The sequence below is a fragment of the Mustela nigripes genome, chromosome 15, assembly GCF_022355385.1.
Source record: "Mustela nigripes isolate SB6536 chromosome 15, MUSNIG.SB6536, whole genome shotgun sequence".
NCBI lineage: Eukaryota > Metazoa > Chordata > Mammalia > Carnivora > Mustelidae > Mustela > Mustela nigripes.
The window spans coordinates 20,944,876-20,971,524 of record NC_081571.1 but is presented as its reverse complement, the minus strand read 5'-3'; the positions used below and the strand labels follow the sequence as shown (position 1 = coordinate 20,971,524).

Here is a 26,649-nt window from a genome sequence, read left to right as displayed (position 1 = left end):
TGAGTTGAAGGTTGGCATTTTTCAGGCCCACCCCTTACCCCACCTCCACCTCTGGGGAGAACGAGAGAGGTCCTGGAGGTTGAATCAACTGCTAATGGTCAATGATTTAATCAATTATGCCTTTGTAGGCATCTTGGTTTGGGTTTTTTTTTGTACCTTCACAAAAATAACAGCCTTCTTAGATTTCCCTTTTCTCTGTTGTAATTCATGCCCTTGCTCTCTGAGCTGACTAGGTCTGAGCACGTTTTGTTTTATACAAATTATAGTATAAATCTTGCTGAGTTCCTTCTTCCCTCTGAAATTCCTTTCCTAGTCAAGCAGTAAAATTCATTTAGATAACCAAGATGTATTTCTCATATATATTTTGTCTTCCACCATAGTTCCTAACTCACGTATACCAAGAACTCTTGGAATTTCGTAAATGTTGAGAGTGACGAAAGTGTCTCTTGTTCTGTTAATGAGATAACTTTTGGACCCACCTGAGGATGGGGCCTAGTTGCCAGGAGAACCAAGGCATGAGTTGAAGGTTGGCATTTTTCAGGCCCACCCCTTACCCCACCTCCACCTCTGGGGAGAACGAGAGAGGTCCTGGAGGTTGAATCAACTGCTAATGGTCAATGATTTAATCAATTATGCCTTTGTAGGGGGCGCCTGGGTGGCTCAGTGGGTTAAGCCGCTGCCTTCGGCTCAGGTCATGATCTCAGGGTCCTGGGATAGAATCCCACATCGGTCTCTCTGCTCAGCAGGGAGCCTGCTTCCTCCTCTCTCTCTCTCTCTCTCTGCCTGCCTCTCTGCCTACTTGTGATCTCTCTCTGTCAAATAAATAAATAAAATCTTTAAAAAAAAAATTATGCCTTTGTAAAGAACTCTCCCATAAAAGCCCCAAATGACAGGGTTTGGAGATCTTCTAGGTTGGTGAACAAGTGGAGGTAGCCCCAAGAGGCCCTTTTCCATGCCTTGCCCTCAGCATCTTCTCTGTCTGGCTGTTGTGGAGTTATATCCTTTTATAATAAACCAGTGACCTAGTTAAATAAAATGTTTCTCTGAGTTCTATAAGCCATTCTAGCAAGTTAACTGAACCCAAGAAGGGGGTCGTAAGAACCTCTGATTTATAGTCAGTCAGTCAGAAGCTCAGGTAACAGCCAGGGCTTGCATCTGACATTTGAAATGTCGGTGGGGTATAGTCTCATAGGACAGAACTCTTAACCTGTGGACTCTGATGCTGTCTCTGGGTAAATAGTGTCAGAGCTGAGTCAAACTGTAGGACCCCCAGCTGGTGTCTGAGAATTATTTGTTGATGTGGGAGATCCCCCAAACCCCTTGTTGGAATCAGGTCTAAGAAGACTTCTAACCTACTAGACAATCTCCCCCACCCCTGGCAACAGAGCAGACCTGAGGGCTGGGAACCCTTGGCCCATGGGCAGATACTCATGGGAATCAAATTTCTACCTGGCATACAGTCTCTGAAGCAGTCTGCACAAAAGCAATGTTCCAACAAGGTCAGAAGGTGATTAAGTAAGCCAAATAGAATTTTTCCCTGAGGGAATTAAATTGGAGCTGTGGGCAAATGTCCACCAGTTCGAAGGAGAACCCAGGAAGGGAGGTGCCTAACGAAGCTGGAATCTGATCATCGAGTCTTGTTGCACCAGACAATAGCACCAGGATCCTGCTCCTGGTTGCTAGATGGAAAACCAGGTTGCTAGAACTGTCTTGGATCCCAAGTGTGCTCGTGTTCCACCTTCAATACTGTTGGATGCCCAGGTACTCTTTTCATTTGCAGCCAACAAAGTTCAGCGAAGACTCCCAAAATTCAGCTTCCATTTCCCTCTCCTGAATTTCCCTTCTGATTCTCCAGCCCCCTTTGAGGAAACTTCTACATGGTATTTCTTAGCACCAAACAAGAACTTGTATCTATTCTATATTGAGCAACTATATCCATGGTCTTAGTTCACTCCCAACTTCACACATGACCTTGTTGGCCACAGTGGTACATGGAACCGATGTGTAGAATGGGGCAGCCGGTGTGGAGCAGAGGTGGCAAACACACCACGTGCAGGCTAATCCCAGCCTTTCCCAGTTTTATCGTAAGATAAAATTTTGAATTAATTTTTAATGTGTGTAAAAAGAAGGAGATTCCCCATAAAAATCTAGATTTCTGGAGTGTCTTGAAAAATGAGCCTCCTTTTCCCTGAGTGCAATCATTGGTCAGAACTCAGTAATGGCCACCCCCCATCAACTTTATTTGGCACACCCTTAGCTCTCATTTATCCCTGGCTGGCCCCTGTCACTTACATGCCTATCCTACCCCTGGTGTCATTGGACTTTGGGCTCACTAACAGACAGAATGAGGGAGCAAATAAATGAGGAGAACTAGAAGTGATTTCTTAAGCCAAGGCAAGAAAGAACATTAAGGAAGGCTTGCAGACAGAGAGGCTGTCAGGGAGAGATGCTAAGGATGGGACCCCAGTAGTGTCATTGTGTGTACATAAGAAGGGGTCACTGATGGTTTTCATGAGTCCAAAAGTCAGATGGCAAGAAGTTAAGAAAGCTGGTGATGGTCATGTCAGATACTGAAAATTCAAAGAACTGACTCGTGAAATATAGAAGAGTGATATGACTGGTTTGGAAATGTAAAACAGTGGCTGTTGATAATATTTTCAGTGTTTCAGAGACTTGGGAAAGCTTTAGACGAGGTTAAGCCTATGATATGAGGGAAAAATTGATAATGTCCAAAAGAGCAGTGATGTCTATCTATGAGGAAATACATAAGGTATTACTTGGGGAAAGTTAGTACCCCAGAGCTAGAGAGAAGCTGTCCATCTCCTCTGAGATTTGAGAGCTCCTATGGCACTTTGATAATTCATGTTTTAGTTTTTCTTTCAAAAGGGAAGGAATCTGAAAAAGTTTCGGTTCACAATTGATAACACCACTTCCTTTAAAAAAAAAAAAATGTCACTATGATAGCTTTCCCTACCCCCAAATATTATCCTGTGGCCTGCTTTATTTTTCTCAGTGCTTTTGAGAATATCTCTTATAAAATAAGCACCTCAAATTTACATGAATAAATTTGATTTATGGAAAATGGGATGTAATTGCCATTAAATACTATTTGGCAAGTCTGCACATAATCACTGAGATTTAGGATTTCTGTTTACAAAATCCATGTGCTTCAACCCACAATTGCTCAGACTTTATTTCATTAAGACCTTGAGATAGACTTGGTTTGTGTTCTGCTTCCTTACCTTCCCAGGAATCTTATTAAATGTACCCACTTCTGTCTTCCCCAAGCTCTCAGACTAGAAATATCCTCTTTTTAATACATTTTTAATTATTTATGAGGGCTAGTCCTTCTCACAAAGCCATGACCAGCTCCTGACAGAGGATAAGAAAATTCTTTCAGTTTCACTCACTTTAAATACCACCTCTTCTTCTGTGGCCTCAGGCCCTTTGCTTCCTGCTTTGTTGAGTCCCTGAGTTACTGGGTAATTTTTGCCTCTCTATTTTGATCTCTGCCTGAAACCAAAGAATGCCTAAATTCCCTTCTGGGCTCAGGGGAAGAGGACCTGCTTCCTTTCACTGGTAGCCACCATCTTGTTTCGACTCCCAACACTGACATTTCCCCACTCCTTTCTTGCTAGTCAGCGGCTTCTCCCAGCACTGACTCCCTTCCCTACGGCAACTCCCACAGCACATGGCTGTGGAGTTTCTCTGTTTATGGTTTGCTGTGAGGTTCATTATATTTACTCGACGGGGAAGGTTTAAATTACCACTTAGCTGGTGTGTCTTCTTTAATTTGTACTCCCACTACATGCTCACTTTACCTACACTTCTAAATATGTGGGAGGAAGATCTTAAAAATACCCTCCTGGGTTGGCCCAATTGTTTAGTTCTTTTCAATTAACAACTACTTATCGAAAGGAAAATTGAAGTCCGAGGGCAAAGAGGTTCTTACAGTATTCACAGCATCAGTGTTCTTTGGAGCTGTAAAGATCTTGGAGAGAGATTAATCCAAACTGTTTATTTTCCAGATGGGGCTTGGGGAAGAGAGATGATTTACACAGTATCATTTCATTAGCTAATGTCAGGTATCCTTTCTTCTAAGATAAGACCTTTTCCAGTCCCAGAATATTTATGTGCACGTGCATATGTGTGTGTGTGTCTGTCTGTGTGTGTATTTGTGTGTGTATACCTAAAGAGTGCTTCCCATCCCTGTCAGAATCATCTGAGATGTCTTTTAAAAGACAGTAGCACAGGACACTATCAGACCCCCTAAAACAGAATCTCTGGGGCTGGGCTCAGGAATCCAGGGTCTGGCCTGGAGAACGTTGCTTTGTATATAAGTCTCTTGCCTCCTCCCCTTTTCTTTCACATCAGGCGCTGCATTTTCTAAGAGTGGCCCAATTTTCATAACACCATTAAATGAACCCTGGGTAGGTTCACTGTACCACATTGTCATGGCAGAAACCAGAGACCCAGAGGACAGAGGTGTGTCCAAGGCCCTGTATCTTTAAGCAGAGTTCAGCAAGCCTAGCGACTGACTGTTTGTGTGTCTACATGGAGGCGGCCACCAGCTTGGGAGCAGTACCTGGAGCCGTGGGCGTTCTCTGGGGAAGCTGCCACATGAGTCAAGCCTGCAAAGAGTTGTGGAGTGGAGTCCTTGATATGCTCGGTGATGATTCAGGTGCACAGCTGACACATACTAGGTTGACCAGATAACCCACTCCGCCTGGCCCGGAGTTGGCCCTTATAAGTGGAAGGACATTATCCTGATCTGGACAACTACATAATGACTTGCACCAGTGAGAGAGGGAGATGAAACTGAACTCCCAGGATCAGCCATGGTGCGAGGGCCCAGATCGAGAACTGTGAGGTATGGTCCAGGATGACCAACTCCACCAACTCCCAATGAATAAATACATTTACTATTAAGTCATTATTGCTAGGAGACTACAGATTACTGGGTGTATCCTTGGACAGTTATTCATTGCACAGGTGGGGAACAAAATCCCTTCATATATTTGGACACTGGACAAGTCCCCACTGTGGTGGAGGACTTGGGACAATGCTACGTGAAAGCAGTGAGAACAGCCCAGTGACTTCAGATGCTGCTTTTCAGCCCCACTATGGATGTGCACATCTGCATTTGGTTCAGGTGCTTTTTACTCTTGACCCTCTGGAGGTGAAATATTGGCCTCTTTTATCCCAACAATGCCCAGGGTGAGGCAAAGTTCATGAATATCCCCCTCTTCCCATCTTACGGCTCTGATCACACCCAGAGCCTTGCTCAAGTCTTGCAGGATAACCAGAGGCTAAGAAGTAATAGGAGGGATAATGTGTCATTAAGCTTTCTCTGGCATTACTTTCTTTGAGTTGGGAGAGTAGGCCTGCTACCTCGCCTTCATGAATCACTTACAAACCAAGAATCCCAGAGCAGAAGGTGGGTGTCACATATAACAAAGAGATCTCTTGGAAGTCAATGATCAGGTGAATCCAAACGTGTAGACAAAGGATTATAATTCACACAATCAATGCATCTTTATTTGTTTTTACCTTGAATCCTTCAGGCACTCCTGCTAGACAGCCAGTCCAGGAAGAGGGGCTTCTTGACTAAGTAGATGGCCCCTGTTGAAGGGGCATAGTGAGGAGAAGTTAGATGATCACTGAGGCAGAACTACAGCAACATGTAAGTAATATGACTCCCTGACAATCTTCTGGTCAGTTTGTCTACAGCCTAAGCACAGGTGGGAGCAACAGATGAGGGCACAAGGAGTTACCAGGATAACACTGATAGCTGGGTCATGTAAAGAGAAAAGCCACGGTTATTGCAAGAAACAAGGGGAAAGGAAGAAGTTCTCCTCTAAGAAAGCACAGTATGATCAGTCCACACAGAGGTTAGAGCTGGGCAAGACAGCTCTTGGGACCTTGGCACTTGGAGATGTTGGATCTTCATGATCTTCCATTGAAGCAACATGACCAGCTCCTTAGTTTCTGTTCCTCTCTTTATGCATACTTTAGCTTTCCTCCCAGTATATTTAACTATATATTAACTATATATATATTTACTAACACCCTTCTATGTTATATCTTCTGTTTAATCATAGTTTATATTTCCTCACAATTTTGGCTTGTTCTTAACTTCAACTTGCTCAAGGCTAGTCATAACCTAACCCAGTGTACCTCAGGCCCCATGGTGAAAAGCCTATGTGTCTCCCAATGTAACGTCTCCTAATGTGAGCAAGAATCTGGTTGGCTCAGTGGATCCCTGCATGAGCTCTGCTTTTTACAATAGGTCATGTAATAAGCCTGGATAGGCAGCCCTTGAGACAGGTATCTATTTCCAGTCCAAGCAGATGAGGACAGAGGTAATAGGGACATATCAAGGGCTGCCATTTCAATAGGGCTTTGGATAGGACAATGCCTCTTAGAAAAGGCTATGGATATGATCTACCCATGTTTTACTATAAGTAGCTAAAAGTTAAGAAACTCCCAATTAAAAGGAGAAGCAATAGTAGTAATCTTGGGCAAATTCTGTGACCTTTAATATTGTTACTAGGCCCTTAAAATATGGAGAAAAGTTTGAAGTGGCCTTGGTAAACTATACACAGGATAAAATGTAATGTTGATGGAACCAGATAGATAGTAAATTAGGGGTAAATCAAATTATATACAGAGGCACTGGCTAAATCCTTAGTACATTTAATTTGTTTTCATATTTTTGTTAATAAAAGAGGAAGAAAAGAAAGAGATACTAGAGAAGATTGGGAGATGCAAGGTGAAAGGAGGGAAATAAAGGGGATGTGAAATAATGGTTGGATTCTTTTTGTCTGGGAATTTAAAAAAAAAAAGGCAGGCTAAGGATTGACTTTTTAAATTAAGCATCAAAATCCAAGGCAGCAGATGGGTGGACTATCCTTTTATTCCAGTGCTACAATTAAAATCAGAGAGAAAAATGGGGAGGCAAAAACTATTGGCAAGTTGATTGCCAAGCAACCGATTGGATTGCAAAGGGCCAAGCCAACTCATTTTTCTTAACAACAAAATAATTGGGCTGTGTCTGAACTGTATGAAATTATCTCCACTTTAAAAACACCGAATGAGTTTGATTATTCAGTGATCAATTCACTCCTCAGCACTAGCATGTTATGTCAGCCAAAATAGCTGATTTGACTCCAAAATGTCAACTCAATGGCACCATGTAAACATACCCCCAACTTTCACATGAGAATGAGCTCTGGAACCAGGACTTCAGCCACTGCTTTACCCAAAGAGACGGCTGACAAGAAAGACACTTGGCTTCCTCTTGGAGAATGTAGTACAAGGAGAAGACAGAAGATAGTTTGCTTTGACCTCCTTCACTGGTCTGGAGGAAATTCATCTGGTCATCGAAAACATGCTGGAATGCCATTCCAACACGAACTACCCAGAGGTTGCACAGACTTCAAAGGTCAAGGGTACTTGTCCTTCAGAGACTCTCTTCGTTTCATTCACCAGCCACAGGCATCCATACTGCTTGCTGAACAATTGGCTATAAATTTGGGGATGTCCACAACCCCCTCATTTATTAATTCACTAGAGTGACTCAAAGAACTCAGAAGAGCACTGACAGTATTATTCTGAAGGATACAAATCAGAACCAGCCAAAAGAAGAGACCTAGAGAGAAAGGTCTGAAAGGATCTCAAATATAGAGCTTCCTTGTCCTTTCTTCATCGAGTCAGGCTGAATCACCCTCCCAGCACATGGATGTGGTCACCAACTGGAAGCTTACCTGAGCCTCTGTGTCCAGAGTTTTCCTTGAGGGTTTACTGTGTAGTCATGATGGATTGTGTCATTGGCCACTTGGAATTCAGTCGGCAGCTGCCCTGCCCCCATTGGAGATCTGTGTGCTGATATCATGTGGCTCAAACCTCCAACCTCTAGTCACATGGTTGGTCTTTTGAGCATGGCCAGTCTCCATCTTGAACTGATCTAGTGGTCCCCATGAGTCATCTCGTTAGAATAAACCCAGGTGTGGTCCCAGGACACTATCTTCTGGTGAGACTGGACACTCCCAAATGTTTGAAGCTGCTACCATCTCCCATGGGGAGAAAAATAACATTTAGATTCTATTTCTGCCTTCTAACTTGCCTCCCAGGGGCTTCCCCCTCCACCCCGACCCACCCCTCTCCTATCAGGCTTCCTTACATTTCTTTTTTTTTTTTTTTTAAAGATTTTATTTATTTATCAGAGAGAGAGAGGGGAGAGAGCGAGCACAGGCAGACAGAATGGCAGGCAGAGGCAGAGGGAGAAGCAGGCTCCCCGCCGAGCAAGGAGCCTAATGTGGGACTCGATCCCAGGACGCTGGGATCATGACCTGAGCCGAAGGCAGCTGCTTAACCAACTGAGCCACCCAGGCGTCCCTTTACATTTCTTTTTTAAAATATGTATTTATTTGAAAGAGAGAAAGAGAGAGAGAGCTGGGGGAGGGGCAGAGGGAGAAGGAAAGAATCTCAAGCAGAATTCCTGCTGGGTGTGGGGCTGATGTGCAGGACTCGATCTCACGACCTTGAGGTCATGGCTTGAGCCGAAACCAAGAGTCAGACGCTTAATGGACTGAGCTACACAGGCGCCCCCGGCTTCTCCACAGCTCTTAACTGTAGGCACCCAGAGCTCCAAGATGGGAAAGTGGCTCTTCCTTCCCTCCTCATCACTTTTTGATTCAGGTTATCTATTTTCCAGGAGAAATGACAGTGAAATATTTAAGCCAAAGCCCCAAGCAACAGTCCTAAGAAGAAAGAGTTGCTCACTGGGGCATTTCCCTGGGTCCTACTTGGGCTGGTTGGTCTGTGCGGGACCTTTATCTTCCCGCTTCTCTTCCTCCTACTCCACAGTCCCCCAAGAACAGAGGCCAACACATAAGAAGCAGCCTCCTGTGCTCTTACCTAGAGAGAAAGACCCAGCTCTGGGGAGGGAAGCCAGCTACAGAAGCACAGGCACTGTCAGTGTGATGCTGGGCCCCTGGGAGGACGGAGGCGGAGCGAGTTGGTAGGAAGGACGGAGCGAGTTGGTAGGAAGGACCTGCAGGCAGCTGGCAGGCCGGGCTGGCTGTGGGCCAGACCAGGCCAGAGCATGGCCTCCCAGGGAGACAGGTCTGCTGAGGCCGTCAAAGCCAATTGTTAGAAAACATAATTCTAAAGGAAGGATGGCCGGAAGAGCACTGGTGCTGGCCCCTGCCCTCCTGCGTCCCCAGACACACGGACCAGCAAGATCACAGGGCCAGCACGAGGGCTGCTCGCTGGGAGGCTTGTGCTCATATGGTATGGGGGGCACACAGACACACGCACCGGTTATTGTGTTCTCTAGGGTCGATTTGGTCGTCATGGAGATGAAGGGAGCCTCCAGGTTGTCCCCTTAGCTTCCAGATATCTGGTCTAGTGTGGCGCTCTGGTACCAGGCAGACTTAGGTTCGAACTCCGGCTCTGCTGATGGCCAGCTGCTGGTGTTGGGCATATCACCTGGCTATGGGAAGCCTTCTTTTCTGCATGTTTGTTAAAGATGTTGCCTTCCTCCTTAATCTAATTAAAAATCCTAAGTTAGCATCACATCTAGACCACTTCTCTTCCTCCTCCCTCCGTCTCCAGGCGTCTGATGCCATGTCCTTCTGTATACAGCATCCTGGGCCTTTGGATCTGGCTCCTGTTCCATCCTCTACTGGGCTGTGACAACTCAGGGTCCCTGTGGTCCTCCAGAGTCAGCTCCTGAGAACGAGCAGTGCTGAAAGAGAATGGACCCCTCCCCCCTTCACTCACCGCACAGACTTCACTGGAAATAAAGAGATTGGCATTTATGTGCTGTGATGTCAGAGGTAAGAGAAAGGCCTCATTTGCTCCTCCCAACCCCCTAAAAAATCAAAAACAAAAGTAAAATCTCTCCTGTGCATTGTCTGCCAAAATCTGACCGTTGGCATTTTGTTGTTTTGACGTAAGGCTTTTTGGGAGTTAAAGTGCAAATGTTCTTACAAGTCATTCTGTTTAAGGCCTGGCATTCGTCTCTCTGCGTAAATGAAGGAGTCTTGCTCACTCTGGGGTCCGTGTGTTAGGGAGGCCTGAGACCACTGGCCAACGAGGAAAAGGAGCCCAGCCTCTACTCAATTTTGCTTTGAACCCTATTGATTGGGGATGTAGGACCAATTTCTCACCAACCCCACAAAACTCTTGTTTTCAGTCTTGGAGTTTTATCCTGCGTCCCATGGTCCACTTACGCCCCCACCCCCTGTAGTCCATATCGTCAGAAGAAAAGGGTCACTGTTCATTGAGGACCTACTGTGTGGCCGGTTAGGGGGGTGATGATGTGTGTCGTCTCATTTAAACCTCATTGCCATCCTGGCAGCAAAGACACTTTGGTTCACCTAATGATGAGAAGAAACAAGTAACAGAAGAGTTAATCAGCTGCCCAAAGACACGGAACCTATGGTGGTCTAGCTGGGATTTGAATCCAGGCTGGTCTTGCTGTAAAGACTTTCCATAAGGCAGTGTCAGCTGGTTCTACTTTGTTCTCCGTCCGATGGCCCAGCTTCTATTTCTCATTTGTGAATGTTAATACATGAATTAAAAAAAAATGGCTTCTAGAGAGGGATAATACATTTCAAACAAAAAATCACCCATGACAAAATCCTAGTATTTCAATGACATTTGATTATGAAGCAGACCTCCAACGAAAAGTAAAGAATAGCAGAGCAAACCCCTCTCATGGTAGACTGTCCCTGCAGGTGAACAGCCAGGCAATAAAGAAAAGCCTGGGGAGAGGTATCAGCACAAGTGAGCAAGACTTGTATCCCTTCCAGAGTCTTTCTGCAATTCCTTTCCTACTCCCTGCCTGCCTGGGCCTGAGCACAGGTTCCCACGCTGTCATTCGCAGGTAAAGGGTAATGACAGTCGCTAATCCTTCCTGGGAGCTTACTGTGCAGCCCACGTGCTTTGTGCTTCACAAATCACAACCCCTGTCATTCTCCCAGCCACCCCCTGGGCAGGGCAGAGCTGCCACCGCCCCATTTTGCAGAGTGGGGTGCTGAGGGCGGAGATGGTCATTTCTCACCCCAGGCCACAGGGCTGGTGATGAGTAGCAGAGCTGGGGCAGGAACGCAGAGGCCCCGCTCATGTCCGGAGCTTGACTTCCTAGATTCTTTCCCCGACTAATTTTATGTTGCACAGCATAATCTGAAAACACAGCATTTCTCGGCACGCGTGGGTGGCTCGGTCGGTGAAGCATCTGCCTTCGGCTCAGGTCAGGATCCCAGGCTCCTGGATTGGAGTCCCTGCTCAGTGGGGAACGTGCTTCTCCCCCTCCCTCTGCTTGCCTCTCTCCTTGCTTGTGCTCACTCTGTCAAATAATAAATAAAATCTTAAAAAAAAAAAAAAGCCCACATTTCCCATCTTTTGTCTGATCACAGTACTAGGCTAATCTCTTCTTTTTTCTTCTATCAGATGCAAATCATTTAGAACTATTTTTTGGAGGAAAAAAAAAAACTATTTTTTGGAGATTCTATAACATTTGCCTTGAAAGAGCAGGGGGCCGGGACTTTGAGCTTTCAGGCCTAACATCGTTCACCCCTCTCCCAACTACCCCTCCAGCTGAGCTTTCCCAGGCGATCTGCAGAAACGGGTCATCCATAGCCTCCCCCTACCCTCCACCTCAAGACATCCCAGTTTTTTGTTTTTTTTTTTTTTTTAAGATTTTATTTATTTATTTGACACAGAGAGAGTCACACACAAAGAGAGAGGGAACAGAAGCAGGGGGAGTAGGAGAGGGAGCTTGGCTCCCGTCAAGCAGGGAGCCCGATGCAGGGCTCGATCCCAGGAGGCTGGGATCATGACCTGAGCTGAAGGCAGACGCTTAACGGCTGAGCCACCCAGGCGCCCCCACATCCCAGTTTTAAAACAGAATCGAGCCTCTCCTTCTTTGTAAAGCTGCCAAATCAATTCCAATTTATTAACTGAGAGCAAGCAGGCAGGCAAGTCCACAGAATCTGAGGTTCCACACTAAAAAACAACCCGCAGACGGTATTAGCAGCCTGGGGGAAGGTGCTAGAATGGGTGCAGAGGTCTGCAGAGAGGCCTGAGAGCGGGTGTACGGGGTGGGGGGGAGACACCCATCCCTGTGCCAGCCTCTGTACTAAGGCCTTAGACCATTATCTCCCAGCAGCTCCATGTGGTGGCCTTGCCTCTGCCACCTGTGACTGGTGACTGGGGTCCTATGACACGGGGGCTCAGGAAGTGTGGCCTCAGGACCAGAGGACCTGCCCTTCTGTCAGAGCTGTCTGCAGCCATGGGGCCTCAGGTGAGTCACATCGTGTGTCTGGGCCTCAGTTTCCTCCTCTGTATATTGAGGACAAAAATAGTTCCCCTTCCATAGGGTTGCTGTGAGGCTTACCGGTTAGTATATCCTAAAGTCTTCAAACAGTAGGCAAGGCCTGGAGAGCACTCTACTGGGAGTCAGCTGCCAGAGAGGAAAGCTGGCCACTGGGCCTCAGGCACCAGGGTCCAGATCCTGGTGCTCTGACTTGTAGCGATGGACCTCTGACTAGAAACCCCAACTCTCTCAGACTCTGTTTCTTCATCTGTATAAGGAGAATAGCGATAATCATTTAGGGTTGTGGAGAGGTTTCAAAGGGTTCTATGACAAAGCTCTTAAAGCCAACAGCAGCAGGCACCCAGTGAGCACTCAGTAAAATTATTATGTTCCCATCGCAGGTGAACATTGTAGAAGGCCAGCACCTGTGAAGGAGGTAATGGCGTGATCTGTGACACCTGTGATTTTGTTCCACGATGTGATAATATGAAATTCAGGCCAGATAGTGACTTTTATTTGTTACTTCGCCTCTCAGTCAAAATTTCCAAATGATTATTTTCAAAAGCTATGGTCTCAGTCACCAGCTCCTTATCCAAGACCTCTCCCCTTTCCTCCTACCTAAGTCCCACACCCCCTGATTTGGCACATCGGGGACCCACCCATGTGCTTGTCCTTTGTCACCGATGCACAAGTTTCTGCTACCTGCTGAGTCTGTCATTAGTTGTAATTGCTTCACAGAGTTATCTGGCTCATAAAACAGAGCAGCATATTGGATGGAAAATTAAACCACAAATAAGCTGGTTTCATCACACTCTTGTAAAGGTGCACGGAACAAAATTGTTCCATGCGATCTGACACCAGATTAAAAATCGCAGTGGGCCTTTAGTAAAGGGAGTTCCTATTTATATCTCACATTGTTCTGGGAGTTTTCCGATTATCTCAGAGTCACAGGCGTTTGGTAGATGTGTTGTCTGTTAGCTCCTCCCCCTTGTAGTGCTATTAAAAGTCCACAAGGAACACGAGATTTGGGGATTTGCTTAACCAGTAGCTGCGCAGCATAGTACAAGTGATTTTGGAGAGCTGGAGAGAGTAGAGGAGGAGGGGTCTGGAGGCTCCTGGTCGATCCTCTGTGCAGCACGGGATCGTGGGGCCGGGCTGGGCAGGCCGGGCCTGCAGAGCTACAGGCAGAGAAGTCAATCGGTCAGGTGTCCCGGGGGAAAGATCAGGTGGCCTGGTGACAGCCTGAATCTAAGGCAAATGAGAAATGAAAAGAAGTCCCCTGTGTGAGCCTGGAATGAGAGGGAGAGCTTTGTCATGGAAAGGCTGGGAAGAATCACGGATTTCAAGAGAAAATAAATCATCAGTTCCTATTTACTGAGTACTGGGGGAGAAACATGTAAAACATGTTTCTGCTCTCCAAGAACTTTCATGTTCCCTGGAGAAGACACAAGATACCAAAACCAGAATGACAGACAACTATTTCAGAGATCAGTCCAGGCCATGAAAAAGGATGTCGAATGCATTAATTTTGATATATGATTACTTTCCAGATGGTTTATGTGGGGAATAACTATTGGAAGGTCACTTCTGGCCAGGCGAGACAGAGAAGGCTGTAGACAAAAAGTGCCATCTGAACTACTTTTGAAACATTGGCAGGAATTGCAAAGGCGGAGAAGGCAGGCAAGCGGGAGCAAGAATATGGAGGTCGAAGGGTCAGAGGCATGGTGAGCATTGCCAAGTAGAGTCCAAGGGGGTGAGCGGTTAGTCATAAAGCTGTGGAGGGAGGTCAAGGGGAAGGGCTGCCATGTAGGCTGTGGAATTTACTATTGTATAAAATTATGAACTTCCTGTAAAACAGGCAAGTTTATTGAGCCTCCCACTGGCCATGTGACTTCTCCCCATGGCTTTTGACCCAGTCTTCCAACCGTTACTTGCAGGGCAGATGGTTAGGCTGGTTAGAAAAGATGTCCTCATGGCACAGGACCACGAATGGTTCAGGACGGCAGTGTACTTGGCTGTGGAGAAGAATCCTTCCAGTCACAGATCTCTGAAATGGATTAGTCCTCACCTTCCTGCCGCTTGAATGCATCACTTTATTTTTCAGAGTGAGGAAGAGATTGCTGATGGTCAGGCTCTTACCACTTACACCTTCCACAGGTACCAAGCAACAGGTTTATGTCAAGCACTGTGATAGGCACTGAGGATGTAAAGATGAATAAGACACAGTTTGGTGGGGGAACCACATAATTAAGAGATACAAGAAAGCATGTAAGTGCAGGGACTGCTGAAGGCATGAGGGGGGTTTGGGAGGGAGCACATACCTGGGCACCGTGGGCACCACCGCACCAGCCCCGGGGTTCAGGGATCGTGACCTGGAGTTGTTAAGCTCTAAACCAAGTCTTTGTGGATAAGCAGAAGATGGGAGGTAAGGGCACGGAGGGTGGGACAAGGCATTCCAGGCAGAAGGGAGAACAGAAGCCAAGCCATGAAATGTGTGATAAAATTAAGAGAGTGAGTGCTGGAGTCCAATTACCTGGGTTGCAATTCTATCTCTGTCACTCATGAGCTATGCAAGTTTTGGCAAGTTATATATCCTCTTTCTGACTCAGTTTCCTTGTGTATAAATGAGAAAAAAGGATAGTATCTATCAGACAGGGCTATTGTGATAAGTACATGGTATAAAGCACATGCAAGGTGTCTAGTACATGGTAAACACATATGGAATAAAACCAATGATAATTATGATGATGGCAACTTCCTGTAGTTCCATGTTACTGGAAAGGCAGTGGAACACAAGGCATGGTAAGCAATGAGCCCAGAGATATAAGTGTTGATTAAAAAAAAAAAAGTCTTATTATTGATTTTTATTCTACAGGCCAATGGGAATTTTTAAAAGGGTTTTCAGCATAGAATAATATGACCAGATTTGTAATTTAGATAGATTCTTCAGGGTTGTATGTCATGAACTGACTTGAGGAGAATAAGACAGAAAGTGGGAAGTCCTGTTAGTGCTATTATAGTAGTTCAGGTAAGAGATGATAAGGAAGAGGTGTATTTAAGAGCTTTAGGTGGTAAACGTGACAGGAGTTGGAGAAAGAGAAGAAAGAGCTAAGGACATTCCCAGGGCTTCCAATCTGGGAGACCCGATGAATAGTGATCCATCCACTGAGATGGGGAGCATAGAAAAGGAGCTTGTATAGCTTGTATAGGAACCTAAGATCATTCAGAAGAGCTGGGTGGGAGGAATCTGTGGGTAGCCAGCTGGATAGGTCCAGAAGACTATTGCTTATATAACAGGGAAGATTATGGGAAGGTCCTGGCTACAAGTACAGGTTAAGACATAGCCAGTGCAATGGTGGTTATAGAACCCATGAGAATGGATGAGATTGCCTAGGAAGAGAATGCAGGTTGAGAAAGGCAGAGGACCAAGGAGTAAATCCAGGAAAACACCACTACTTAAGGAACATAAGAGGAAAAGCAGCCTATAAAGCCAAGAAGGAGTAATCAGAGCAGTTTGTGGAGAAGTAAGGGAAGGTAGTGTGATGGACATCAGGAGAGCAGAGAGTGTGAGGAAGAAGGAAGACATCACATATCTTGTGTGTTACGTGGAAGCCCACCAGGACACAGAAGAGCCAACTGATTGGTAAATAGGAGAGCAGGAAGGGGAGGAAGGAATGAGAGATGAGGAAGTGGAGACAGAGAAAGTTGACTTTTTTAGATCTGTTTTAAGAAAAGAAGAAAGAAAAGTAGCTAGACAGAGTTGAAGGATGCTTCATTTTTTCTCCCTCTGCTAGTGGGAGAGATTGAAGAAAGTTTCTATCTAATAGGAAAGAATTTACAGAGAAGTTGTGAAGGCAAGAGAAAAAGGTATTTGGTAGATGACAGTCCAACAGAAGATAGCTGGACACGACACCAAGAGCACAAGAGGAAAGAGGTTGGTAGAGAATGGAATAGGAACAAAGTAAGCAAAGAAAAACACCATGTTTTCCATCGTTCATGAAACTCTAGGCAAGGTGAGGGGATGAAGTTCTTTGTGGGGTTGGGAGGGCAATTTTGAAATTTGCATATAACAGTCTTGGGGTTTTTAAAAAGGTGAAGTGGAGACCATATGCTCTAAGTGAAGGATACAGGAGGTTGTTAAACTTTTCTGGAGAGTTGGAAAGAAGTGGAATTTCTCCTTAAAGGATGCTGAGCAAGGGCAAAAGAAAGATGGAGCTTCCGTCCTGAAGCTCAGTTAAAGAAGACCGTGAATTTGGGGCAGCGCTCATTTGAACTATCAGGCAATGTTTTTCCTCCCTCACTTAATGGGTTGGGAATAGGGGGAGAAGGGCAGGTTTCAGTGTTTACTCCAGGTTTGGGTTTTGCCACTGAGGCACAGAGAAAGTCCAGGGACGCAAGCCCACTGGGGGTCCTGTGAGGTAATAGTAGCAAGCCACATGCCTGAAAACAGGCTCAAGAACCTAACAGTAGTTCTTCTGTCTCCTTGTTTATCCCAAAGAAGTTCAAGGGAAAGAAATGACCTCAGAAGCAGTGCTGTATATCTTATTATTATTTGAGAGATTAGATCCCATTTTCATTTTCGTTCCAATTCACAATCATGAAAAACAATATATTTAACTTCAAATACCTCTTTGTCCTTATCCTGGTATTATGCATCAGTTTCAGCTTTTGGGAACTCCAGAATCATTGGATGACCTCCCATTGCAATCAGAGGTTTCCCCAGTGACCTGGGGGATAGCATAGTGTTTATGTGCTTTTAGCAAGCGATGGGGGAACATTTACCCAGACCTGCTTGAGGGGGGCCATCCAGCTCTAGATAGAAATGGCAAAAAAAAAAAGATCAGGAAATCACTTAAACAAGCATTTGGAACATGTGATAGAAAATGAATCCAGAGATCCCTGCCCCCTCCAAAATAAGAATACGGCAAGAGAGGTAAAGAGATTACTATTATTACTATTGTTTTTCTTTGTTTGTTTGGAGAGAGATAAAGTGTGAGTGGAATATGGGGGGAGGGGCAGGGGGAGAGAGAGAACCATGGAGCCCAACATGGGGTTCCATCTCATGACCTGAGATCATAATCTGAGCCAAAGCCAAGAGTCTGATGCTCAACTGACTGAGCCACCCAGGAGTCCCTAGAGATTATTTTAAAAAATAAACAGGCTGGGCTGTGGTCTAATAGAATGAATTGGTTGGATGGGAAAATAAAGAACATAGTGAATGAAGCTGTTGTGCTACCTTAATTTAATCAGGACCATCTTTCTTTTTGGTTCTTGTTGGTGGTGGCAATGCAAGAGCATTAATTATTTCCTCTCCCTGGTTCTGGACTACTCCATCAGCAGAATGGATAGAGAAAGAAAGAGCCCACACCACGGTGGGTGTACCACAGGGAGTACACCAGGGTGTACCCAGGGTGTACCTGGGGAGGCCAAGGTGCCTGGAACACGTGCATTCTGACTATCTGACGGATATTCAGAAAGACCTTCCATACTCATCAGTTACAAGAGAAAACGTTTCTTGACGTGGTCTCCCATTCATTAGCCATGGAGACATGCCAATAGCTTGAGTATCACCCTAACTTTGGACAGAAGAGCATTGACTTGAAGACCATAGAAATGTATTGCTCAAAGCAGAAATAGTATTTGTAAAGCGCATGATGGTTTACCAAGGAATCACTCCTGTTGCCATATTTGAGCATCATAAAAACTCTGAATTATTCTGAATAAAAACAATATGCTACATTTCTTAGCTTGAAAATGTACTTTTTATCATATTAATTAAATGGTATTTCTCAATTTCCTTTCTTGGTATTTCTAAGTCGTTTTTATTTCACTCTCCTCCTCTGAAAGCCTTCATAGATTTCTAGAATTAAAATCTCTCATTCATGCTCAGACAAGTCATTGTTCCAACCTTATTGGAACATGATTGGAACATTGTTCCAATCTCACTTCAACTCCTTGGAATATTTCTCTCTTCTTCTTCCTCCAGTCCCATCCTTACCTTCCTCTTCTCCTGACTTTTCTACTCTTTGAGAGACTCCATCCTAAACTTTAACGAGCTCTTAAAGACTTTGTTTAAATACCGTCTCCTTAAAAGAACCCTTGCTAATACATTGCTAATACATTCAGATGCGATCTCTTCCTTTTCAAGGTTCCCCATATACTTGATATCTTTGTTTCAACGACTGTGTCATAACCGTGTCAAAGACATTTAGTGAAGTAACTTACTAGATTTTAACTTCTTGAAAGGCTGTGCCTTTCTTCTTTTTAATTCAAAACCCAGATCAAACATCGTTTCCAGTGTGAATTCTTTTCCACAGGCACTTAATTCCCTTCTCTGCCTACCAAGTACTTTTCTGTGTGTTCTGCACAGATGCGCTTATCACATTGTATTGAGATGGCTGCTTTTGATTTTTATCTTCCTTTTTAAGTTGGAAGCAACTTGAAGGAGGATAGCATAGCGGTGAAGCTGCCAGACTGTCTGGGTTTAAATTCTAGCTGCGCTATTTACTAGCTATGTGACCTTGGGCAAACTACTTAACTGCTCTGTGCTTTTCGTTTTCTTATCTCTGAAACGAAAATAATAATCACCACTACCTCAGAGAGTTGCTGCAAGGATTAAATGAGTTTTAACATGTAAAATGATTATCAGAGAGAAGCAATTGTAATTATTGTACTTTGTTGTCCTTTGTATTTTTACTGACAAGTACAGTGATTAAAATTATCAGCACATCGCAGGTGTTTGTTGAATGAATGAATGAATGAATACATACATACATACATACATAAAAAAAGGTGTATGTGATGCTTCTTTCTAATAGATCCCAAAGTCAAAGATAGAATGTCTTCTCACCCATAGGTTGCCCACAGCAATTAATAGATGGTTTATAACAGGTGATCGATAAATGTTCATGGAGCATGCTTTATGACTATTAATCCCGTGACTGGCAGATTGAGAACAATAAAAGAAATTATACAATGAATTAGCCTCCTATCAAATAAATGGTCACACAGGATTTTACATTAAGTTTGTGAGAATACTTCTCTTTTGTTTTAAAGCTCCCAGTTGGGAAGATAACATAAACTGCATGGCTGTTTTTAGCCAGACTCTAGCTCTCTTAGTGACAAGGCTGTCCCCAAGGACGATCTCAGCCCGGATCACAGAGACTTCAGGGCTACTCCGGCGAGAATTTTGACACTGAGAGTCTGTGCCCCCCCCCAAGGGTGGACAGAGCCTTGCAGCAGCTCCGCACAAAATCTAGTCAGTCTAGATTGGGGCTCCTGGCGTGCTGAGGCTTTGGCTAGGAAGTGTGAGCCAACTAGGGATTTTGAAGAAGTAGACTGAAAGAAAAAAGAAAAACACTTGGGGCCGACGAATCAGGTAGGCTATTTCACAGTCCAGCAAACATGAACTTCCATATTAACTACCGCACCGCAAAAAAGCAGGGCACCTGTTTGCTCACACTGGCTTCTTCCCCTCCCTGCCAGCCTTTGTCACTCAACCTCCCGACTTCTGTGTGGGAGAGGTTTCTTTCCCCCTCCCCTCGGCTTTTTAAAGGAACATCGGTGGAGCAGCTAATGAGGCGGTGGAAAGCAAGCTGGTCCATTCTGGGTTGCTAATGACTCCATTCCCGGGAGCCTAATCAAAGATTTGTACATTTAATTGCTGTCAAGTCAGTTCCAACCACCTGCCGTTTCTGCAGCACCTGAGCTCCTAGCTCGGGAGACCCTGATTCTAAATGAATCCATCACCCTTTCTAAAGGCCAGAAAGCCAGGCTGCTGGGCAACCCTGAATGGGGTATATCCTGGAGGGCAGAAAGCAACAGGCCCTCGCGGAGGGACACCTGCGCTCTTCTAGGATCAGACTTCTGTTTCTTGGGGGAAGGGAGGGCGGGTGTGATGAGGATGGGGTGCGGGAACAAAGATAGGAGGAAGAAGGTGACATCCCATCACATTCTTCCAGAATCTATTGATGCTTTTACCCTGAAGGATGACTTCATTTCCATCCCCAGGGCAGGACTGTGCCACAGATCAATATTTGCTAGGCATCCTTTCTGATTAAAATGGTAATTGTTTTTGTGCCTTTCCACAGTTCAGGGTGTAGTTGTTCCCTGGGGTTTTTTTTAGGGGAAGATTTGCGGAATGAGAAAATGGTTACTCTGGACCTGAGTTCAACCTGATGGGAAAACAGGCTACTTCTTGGGGATTTAAGTTAGTTGGGAAAGAAAATGATCAGCTTTTTTTTTTCTAATGGCAATAAAAGTTCTTTAAGCACAGGTACTACATTCTAACATTACTCTTCTCGCTGGCAACAGGTGTATCAAGTGTACCTGTCCTATCTGGTCTTTTTTTTTTTTAAGATTTTATTTATTTATTTGACAGAGAGAAATCACAAGTAGATGGAGAGGCAGGCAGAGAGAGAGAGGGAAGCAGGCCCCCCGCCGAGCAGAGAGCCCAATGCGGGGCTAGATCCCAGGACCCTGAGATACTGACCCGAGCCGAAGGAAGCGGCCTAACCCACTGAGCCACCCAGGCGCCCCCTATCTGGTCTTTTGACATCTATCTTCAGAGTGTTGGTTTTCGAGCTTGAGTCTGCATCACAAACACCTGAAGGATTTAAAACTCAGCTTCAGCGGCCCTCCCTCCCCCCACCCTTTCTGACTCAGCCTGATGTGGGTGGGGCCTGCTGATTTGCATGTCTGACAAGTTCCCAGGTGGTGCTTATCCCGTTGGACTTGGAGAACTTTGTCAAATCCTCTTGGAAATGGTTGGTAATGAACATTAGCAACCCAGAATGGACCAGAATGGACCCACTGTCTGTGGGTGGATGAGAGTGCCACTTACCAAACATTTGATCAGCTGTGTCTGCTAGCAACTGAGCTGGCCATGGGAGAGAGGCACTGGCCAGACAACTCACGTGCAAAAAGAAGAGAATTCTCCTTTTTCAGCTTCCCATCCTAGGCTCCTGTATGATGTGTAAAGGAAGACATAATGGGCCAAAACAGTGGTTGGAGCGATCCAGTGCTTTGACCTATTGACAAATACCCCTCCCCCACTCCTGAAGTCCTTTCCTTGGAATATGGCTACTTTCATTTGGGAATTCATTCTCCCTTCCTGGCCTGTCCAGCCCTGAGGGGTTTCCCAGTGTTAAACCTTGGTCTTATGGGCAACCCTACTTCCCCTTTGGTTTGGCAGAATCTGCATCAAGAAAGGCATATTGTTAATCAGATTTACAAATTAAACAAATGTAAATATTATCAGACTATGAGCATTTTTTTAATACCCTGCCCCTCTCCCCCCACATAAAAGAAAAAAAAGGGAACTAAGATTATTTAGGCTGATAAATATTTACTCATGGTCCCCCGCTTGCCATTGGCAAATACTTGCCCCAGGCAACTTTGGAACTGGACCATTTTTCATTATTGATTAATAGTGAGGAGGTTTTCTTTAGTTCCTTCTGAAAGAAATTTGCTAAACTTAAGCCGATTTTTAAAAAATAAGTTAGAGGAGCTGAACACCTCTATCATTTCACCGCCACCTCAGGCTGCTTCTCCTTGACCCGAATTTCTAGCTCGTTTTGACCAGCCAGCTGACGTGCTGAAGCTGTGGCAGTGACCAGCTGTGTCTCGCAGCTTTCTGTTCCTTGGGCTCGTGTATATTGATTTTCCTCCTGCACTCTACACAGTTGTCACGATGTTCCAGACACACGCACACTTGTTTTGATTTCCTCCTTACTGCTTCATCTATTTATATCAGGGGACCCTGGAAAGTGTGCAAGATAACCTTACTAGAAAGCTAAATTAATTCTAAAAAGCAAACACCATATGATCTGCCAATCAGATGGGAAAATACTGTTAATTGTTATTCACTTACTACCCTAAATCTTTCCCTAGAGTGCCTGAAATCACAGAACTGAGGTACATTTTCTCCCTATTCACCATTGGAATTTAGGTCTAAATACATCCATAATGTGGGAAGATAGAACAAAAAAAAATAATAATAATTGCTCTCAATCTGACAAGACTGAGGGCAAGGGTATGTCTGTGCATGTGTATGTATTTTCACGGAAAAATCAAGTTCGCAGCAATCTTGATGGAAAATTCAATGTTCTTGGAGTTGAGAATTCCCTAGGAGCAAAAATTGCCCTGAATAGGGGTCTCCTGGCTTGGTCACTTACTGCTCATCTCGCAAGGCTAAACTGAAGCCCCCTTTTCTAGGAGTATCCTTCCCTAGGCAGAGCCCCTCCCTACCTCAGCGGCCGCTTTGACCTTCCTTCCTCCATGTTGCAATTGTTCTGTGCCCCTGCGTTAGCCCTTGGTACATAGCCGTGGGGTTGTCTGGTGTGTATTTGTCTTTCAGTTTGACTGCAAAACTCTGAGGCCGGCGTGCAGGGTGTATTCATAGTGGGTGCTTTGCTGCCCCATACAGTGCTTGGGATCCAATAATTGGATCAACAAATATTTACTGTTACACTTGAAGTAGTTTCAGGGTTTCTAAGCACAACTTCTGTGGATCATTTCTACAGAATTTTTGCTATTTATTTTAATTCCACAACCAGGATTGGGGCCAAGTCAAGAGATGTTTTGTGATCTGCCCTTGTAACATACAGTCCGGGCACAGACATCCTCAAAGGTTAAATTGACCGAGAGACGGGATTAAAAGCATTAGGTTGAAAAGGCAATTGGTTTGCTTTATTTCACTCACAGTTCATGCACTTGCTTCATTCCTGCTGGTCCCATAAAACCCAGAGCAATGGAAAGTAAAACGATCAGGAAGCTTATCCCTCTTGCCACCAGATTTCTCCTTCTTCCTTTTCCATGTAAGTTGGAAAGCTGCCTTTTGCTCTGCTGTGGGACAGACTGACTGACTCTGGTCCAGAAAAGCATGCATTATCACCCTGTACACCTTGCCAGGAACAATGTTCAGAATGTCCCCCTTGTGGCCTGGGACAGAGGTTTTGCTCAGCTCAGCCTAATGCTCACATTCTCTGCTTCTAGATTAATCTTACCAGAGTATTAAGGTAGGTGGTGACAGAGATGGAGAATGTTCTCCTCTGGAAACTTTGACTTTATGGCGGGTGTGACTCACTTTACCGCAATAGCTGTGATTCTAACGAGCTATGTGAAAAAGTGCATTTTTAGAGGTCCAGCCATATTTAAAGTGCATTACACTGTATGTTAATGAACTCGAATTTAAACAAAAAAATTTTTTAAAAGATTTTATTTATTTATTTGACAGAGATCACAAGTAGGCAGAGAGGCAGGCAGAGAAAGGGGGAAGCAGGCTCCCTGCTGAGCACAGAGCCTGGTGTGGGCCTCGATCCCAGGACCCTGAGGTCATGACCTGAGCCCAAGGCAGAGGCTTTAACCCACTGAGCCACCCTGGTGCCCCTAAACAAAAATTAAAAAAAAAAAAAAAAATATATATATATATAAATATTTCTATCTTCATGAAAGAAAAATAAATAAGTGAAAAATAAAATCAAGGGGACTAATACAACACTGTGTGTTAACCAACTGGAATGAAAATAAAAATTTGAAAAGAGCGAAAATAAATAAATAAACCCATAAATCCATAAACAAACAAATAAATAAACTATATTACTAAAAGAAGCTGGCCATTTAAAGGAGGTTTTAATGAATATTTTCCAAGTCGAGTCTTCACCAATGGAGTATGAATTCCTTGTCCCTCTTCTCTGAAAATCCAGATTTCCACCAACTAGTTCGCAGCAAGCACGATGCAGTTCAAGGTTGGTCGTAGGTAGCACGGGGATGTATCATCATGAATCATTATTAATATTCGGAATCCTCGGGGCGCCTGGGTGGTTCAGTGGGTTGAGCCGCTGCCTTCGGCTCAGGTCATGATCTCAGGGTCCTGGGATCGAGTCCCGCATCCGGCTCCCTGCTGAGCAGAGAGCCGGAGGGATCGAGTCCCGCATCCGGCTCTCTCCTCAGCAGGGAGCCTGCTTCCCTCTCTGTCAAATAAATAAATAAAATCTTAAAAAAAAAAAAAATATTCGGAATCCTCTAAGGCACTTGCCCTTGGGGGATTCAGCTTTTCCTCTGTCCTGCTCCCTGGGGAGTGCCCCTCCCTGCCCTATCGCCCTCTTACCCACTTTGGGCTCTTCCTCCAACTGGACAAACAAAGGAAAAAACAAGAGGAACAAAGGAAGAGAGGCCTTTGCAACGCTCTCCACTTCACTCTGAAGCTGCTGCCAGAAGGTGGTGAGCAAAACTGAGACACAGAAAAAAAGAGAGGGGAAAAAAATCCAACCTCCAGAGGATCCGGTAGCAACAGGGGACACTGAAACCTCCTCAGAACGCTTTCTTCTTTCTGACACACACCCTGATGGAAGGGGGATTCAGCGTGACCTGTAACAGCACACACATGGCACTTGTCACATCCCGTTCCTCTTTTCCTTTTGCACTAACCTCGTGTTCAACCTTTCTGGGCCTCACGTTCCCATGCGGCCACGGCAGAACCTCGGAAGGTCTTTAAGCACGGGTGCGGTGCAAGGACACCATCCACTTCGTGTGACTGTTCCCAAGTCACACAGGACTCTGGTTTTCAGTTGGGCAGTGTGCCAGAAAGAGGAGAGAGTCTAGTCAGGATATGCGGCTTATCAGCTGCCACTGCAAGAATTTTCCCTGCTACAAACTTCCTAACATCTGACCCTTCTGGTTTGAAACTTTCCAAGGCTGTTCCTATGCCAACGAAAAACATTACATGATCTATGTTCCTTGTGCAATGTAGCAGCAGGGTCTATGTTATCAGGAAGATATGTGAAAGGTGTGATTTATTTCCCATTCTTTTACATGGAGTCAAGAGATTTCAGATATCACAACAGAACTCTGTGAGACACTGAAATGCTCTTCCAGAAACCCAGCGGCCATGTGCCTCCCCTGGTTCCTTGAAAGGTATGGAAGCCAAACACTGCCAGAAGCCTGGGCCACATGGAAAATGGCAGACAGCTCATCTCGAAACTCCAAATATCTGGGTGTTTTCAATTGTGTAGTTAAAATTCCTGTGCACTGCCCTGAGTTACACAATTATACATCAGATGTTTGGTTTTATGCAGCTATAGTCTGACTCTTCTGGACAAAATCTTGACATTTACTTTCTCTTTTCCAGAAATTTACTCTAATTTTTATCTTTGCAGTGAAAGAAAAGCTTCTATCTGTCTCCACCAGTCTTCTTACTTTGATGATGGGCTCACTTCGGGATGAAGAGCTTAACTACCATTTAAACCACCACCACCAACCAAGAAAGCAGGAAACCAGAAACCCCAGGGCCCAGCTCTACAGTCCACTACCTCATTGTAATCTCGCTAAGTCATATGCTCCAGCCTCTGCTTACTCACACAGCAAAGACGAAAATTCTTGTTCTAGACTTCTTAGGAGGATTCAATGAGATGCTGTCTGGAGGCACTTGGAAACTACATATCCACGGCATCTTACTCTTGCCCATAGTTCATTCGAGCTTCTGGCCCTGGCTCTAGAGGCAGTGTACCCTCAGGCACCATGCTCGGCTTTTATTCGAGCCGTCCCTTTGCCATTCCCTCCTCCACTATCAATAAATTCTAGAAAGCAACAAGTTGGAGATGCTGTTCCCACAAGGGCCCTCTGTGATCTTTCAGAACAGCAATCAGCTTGCCCTGCTGGGTGATATTGCTTACTCCTGACCTCAGTTAGCTCTCATTTTAACCATTCTCAATGATAAAACATCCACCAGACCATCTATCAGGGTTGAGTAGTATAATCTCATCTAGCTGTTTGTTTATTTTTTCTTCTTACAGGATATTTTATATTAAAAGTGTTTTGAGTTAAGTTTATAAAAGCACTCTTTCTATTGTACAATTCTATGAGTTTTGAAAACACATGCTCCATGTGACCACCACTATGATCAATATCTAGATCAGTTCCATCATCTCCCCAAATGCCCCTTTGTGAGGTCAACCTCTTCTTACTCAGCCCCTGGCAACCATTGATCGGTTTCCTGTCTCTCTTCCAGAATGTCACTCAAACGCAGTCATACAGTATATGGCCTTTTGGGTCTGACTTCTTTCCCTTACGATAATGCCTTTGAGATTCAACTGGGTTTTTGCACATATCAGTAGTTTGTTCCTTTTCATTGTTTAGTACTAAGTAGTACAACGCATGGATCATGTTCATTTGACAGTTGAGGAACAAGGAGATGTTTCCATTTCTTGGTGATTATAAGGCTCTAGGCACTTGTGTAAGGTGTTTTATATGCACATATATTTTCGTTAAACATTTGGTTTTAAGAGATGTATGTAAGTTTAGTTCCAGACGAACAATCAGAGATG

At 44.7% G+C, this 26,649-nt stretch overlaps 1 long non-coding RNA gene across 2 annotated transcripts in view; it reads left to right on the top strand.

The window, feature by feature from the left end:
- The window catches only part of LOC132002718 (uncharacterized), a 35,268-nt gene extending 9,162 nt beyond the window's left edge, over window positions 1-26,106 (top strand). For both annotated transcript variants that reach the window (XR_009399982.1, XR_009399981.1), the window contains exons 2-3: window positions 9,649-9,842; window positions 25,483-26,106. This is a non-coding gene — a long non-coding RNA (uncharacterized LOC132002718). The remainder of the gene's footprint in view (window positions 1-9,648; window positions 9,843-25,482) is intronic.
- The last annotated feature ends 543 nt before the right edge of the window (window positions 26,107-26,649 follow it).